We start from the raw sequence: 3,539 nt of genomic DNA, 5'->3' as shown, positions 1-3,539 counted from the left end.
GCGCGCCCCCTACCTCGTGGCTTCCTCCTTTATTTCTTGACGTAGGGTCCAAGTCTCCTGGATCATGTTCGTTCTGAAAATCACGTTCCCGAAGGTTTCATTCCGTTTGGACTCCGTTTGATATTCTTTTTCTGCGAAACTCTGAAATAGGCAAAAAAACAGCAATTCTGGGCTGGGCCTCCGGTTAATAGGTTAGTCCCAAAAATAATATAAAAGTGAATAATAAAGCCCAATAATGTCCAAAACAGAAGATAATATAGCATGGAGCAATCAAAAATTATAGATACGTTGGAGACGTATCAGGGGGCTCCGCCCCGTCCGCATTTATAGCGGGAGAAGACCAACCAGCGATCCCCACGATCACAGGTAATAATGATTTTTCTCTGCATGCAGCAAGGACTCGTCAAGTCGGGTAGTTGACGAGGCGACGTGGGGAAGCGGAGACGCCCATGTCCAATCAATCGCCACGCGTCGAGCGGGGCCGCAGGCTGTTGGGGCCTGCGGTGCTCCGCACTTGCCCTTTGGCTTCGCCTCGAAGCCAAGTCCGAGCGTGCCTTGGGCTAGGGGGCTACTGTCGGCGTCCTGGGAACAGGGGTCCCCAGACTTGCCTGCCCGCGGCCCACAACATGGCTCCACCAACGGCGCTGTACGGCCCATCTTCACCAGCAAACACTCAAGACCTTCGCGAGGGGCAAAGCCTCGCGAGGAGGACGACACAAGACCTCGTCGGGAGCAGCCTCACCAGGCTGGCACACAAGGGGCGGAGAGATCAAGGCAAGGGACACCTCGCGAGGTTTCCGTGACGCAAGCCATGACGACTGGAGCCAGGCGGGCGCTAGCGCGCACAGTGTCCTCATTTCATCTTTGGTGCTAAAGAGGCACCGCAGGCGAGAAGTCCCGAGGTATCAGGCAAAGGTTTCCATATCGTTGCAATGAGACCAAGACCAGCAGGACGGAGGTCACCATGGAGCCCAAGACGGCGTCACCACCAAAGCCTTTGGCAGGCGAAGACCACCTTTAGTCAGGATAACTTGTAGTAGTTGTCTCCCTCCCAATTTGGCCGTTGTGGGATCCCTTCCCGCTCAGTATTTGGGAAGAGGATCAGGGCCTCTATTAATAGGACTAGCCACCACCATAGGAGGGGGGCGGATCTTGGATCGGAGCCATTCCATCAACAGTCACACACAAGTTCGCCAAGAACAAGAGCACCTCTCCTCAGGAGGTTGTTCTTCCCTTGTAACTGTTCATCCTCAGCCCAAGAGGCAATCCACCACACCACACTGGAGTAGGGTATTACACCACATTGGTGGCCTGAACCAGTATAAACTCTTGTGTCTCTTGTTCTTTGGGTTCGACGTGCTAGGCCTGACGATCGTTGTGAGAGCGAGCTAGGGGGAGGGAGAGATCTTCGTGCGCACTCCAGTGTTCGAACCTCAAGGGTTCTGCCGGAACCCGAAATCCGACAGAACCAGATATGAATGCAAATTAATTTCAACATCATAGAATTCAATACCTATCCATGAATTGCTGAAGATGTGTCAGATCCTGAGCGTTTGTTGACTCTCTGAGAGAATCGATGTAGTAAACTGTGTTCTTGTTTGGAAAAATGAATACCAATATCCAGTGTTTGCTACATATTAAGAAAGCCATGAACTTACAAATTATGTTGACATCTGAAAGACAATAAGTGCATGCGTGGTTGTTTACTTGACTTACCCTTCATGATATGGCCAAAGAAATGATTCTGCATGGGACGTGTTTTCGAAGATACGGACGACCATGTTAACGGCCCAGTCCCGTAGGTCCTTACCATGTATTGTTGTGCCATTTGCTAATTCAGGACCTATGAAATACACACTCCCCATTTTTCTTCTCCGCGCATTCAATCCCCTGAGAGGAATAAAATGCAGTTAGCTATTTATCATTTACAACCTTGTATGGAGAAGTTGATCAGAGTTTGTTAAGTACTTACAAAATCAAGCATCTAACAAGAGTGGCATCGAGCACGTTGAAGTTGAAGAAGAGATGTAAGTCCTCGAAACTCACATCGATGGAACCAGCATCATGTCGGAAATGATCTCTGTTGCAGTGGACTAGCAAACCATGATGACCTGCTGACATTAGATCCATGCAATATTCATGTAACTTGCGGCAACTGGAGCTGCACTCATCAAAGTATTCGCCAACGAGAAATGGCTGGCCATGGACGTAATAGCGTGCTTCAAGTACGTCTGCTTTACTTTTAGCAAGCAACAAACGTACTTATTGATCATCCATGGCGTTAGAAATAATATTACTCCCCGATTCGAACAAGCTACTGTTAATTTGGTTCTGGGCGATGAGTGCTTTAAGTAAGAGGCCATCGTTCTCTTTCCTCTTCACTCTCCCGCTGCACTTCCTTGTGGTCATGGATGATGAATGTTAGGTGAAAAGGGTGAAAAATATCCCCGGCCGTCGCGCGCGCGGAAAGGCCTATGCAAACGGTTGCCTCTAAGCGCTCGTGTGCACAAACAGAATAATTTCATTTGAAATGAAGACGTACTAATTTTGAAATGAAGACGTGAGTTCATCGTTTCGCCTCTAAATTTTTCCCACGTAAACCAATCACAATTTTACCACGGGTTTGATTTGCTGGCGCATTTCAGGTCTCGTGTGCTATATGTAAGACATTTTTTGGCATTTACCATGCATGTTGGCATATAAATCAATTCCTAGTCGGACTGCATTTCCTGTCGAAAGGGATGAGGATAGTCGTTCGATCTGGGAGCATCCAACGGTGCAGACGTATGATCCGTGGGGTTTGGGTTCTGGCCAATCAGAACGCACGACTCAGATCGCGCGCGCAGCAAGGGGGGGCATCGGCCACGGTTTGGTAGGCACACGGCTTTCGTGTGTGAACCGTGTGCTATTTGAAAACATTTTTATGGGAGGGGCTATTTGAAAACATGTACATATGTCGTCGAAAGGGATGAGGATCGCCGTTCGATCAAGGAGAATCCAATCACTACAAAAAAAAGACACATCCGTGACATTTTGGGCCGAACAAATTTTTTTTTTCTGTCATACTTATGACACTTCTATGACAATAATTGTGACAAAACACGGTATCTTCATAGATGTGGTGGGGTCCTACTTCTATGACAAACAATCATGACAGAAAATGGGCTTTTCGTCCTGGGCGGGCCGGAGACGCAGCTGCATGACATTCTTTGGGCCATCCATGACGGAAAAAACCGTGGTAGAAGCGAGGGCGAGGAAAATATCGGGGTGTTCCCGGTTACGGTGGGTGGTCGGGGCCGAGCGATGCGCGTTTCTCTCGTACACACACGCGTGTGGGTGCATGGCATTGGGCTCTAACTGAACCCGAGCGAGGCGTTGGGCTCTAACTGAACCCGAGCGATTGCACTGCAGGCTACGCGTTACTGAACCCGAGCGATCGATCGATGGCTGTTAACTGAACCCGATCGAGCGTTTCCTTCGCTACTGCTGCTAACTGAAGCCGATTGATGCTGCCTCTGGATGAACAGTGAGCGTTGCTG

The sequence above is a fragment of the Triticum aestivum genome, chromosome 3D (assembly GCF_018294505.1).
Source record: "Triticum aestivum cultivar Chinese Spring chromosome 3D, IWGSC CS RefSeq v2.1, whole genome shotgun sequence".
In the NCBI taxonomy this organism is placed as follows: domain Eukaryota; kingdom Viridiplantae; phylum Streptophyta; class Magnoliopsida; order Poales; family Poaceae; genus Triticum; species Triticum aestivum.
The sequence above is the reverse complement of the archived record's forward strand: the minus strand, read 5'-3'. Positions refer to the sequence as shown.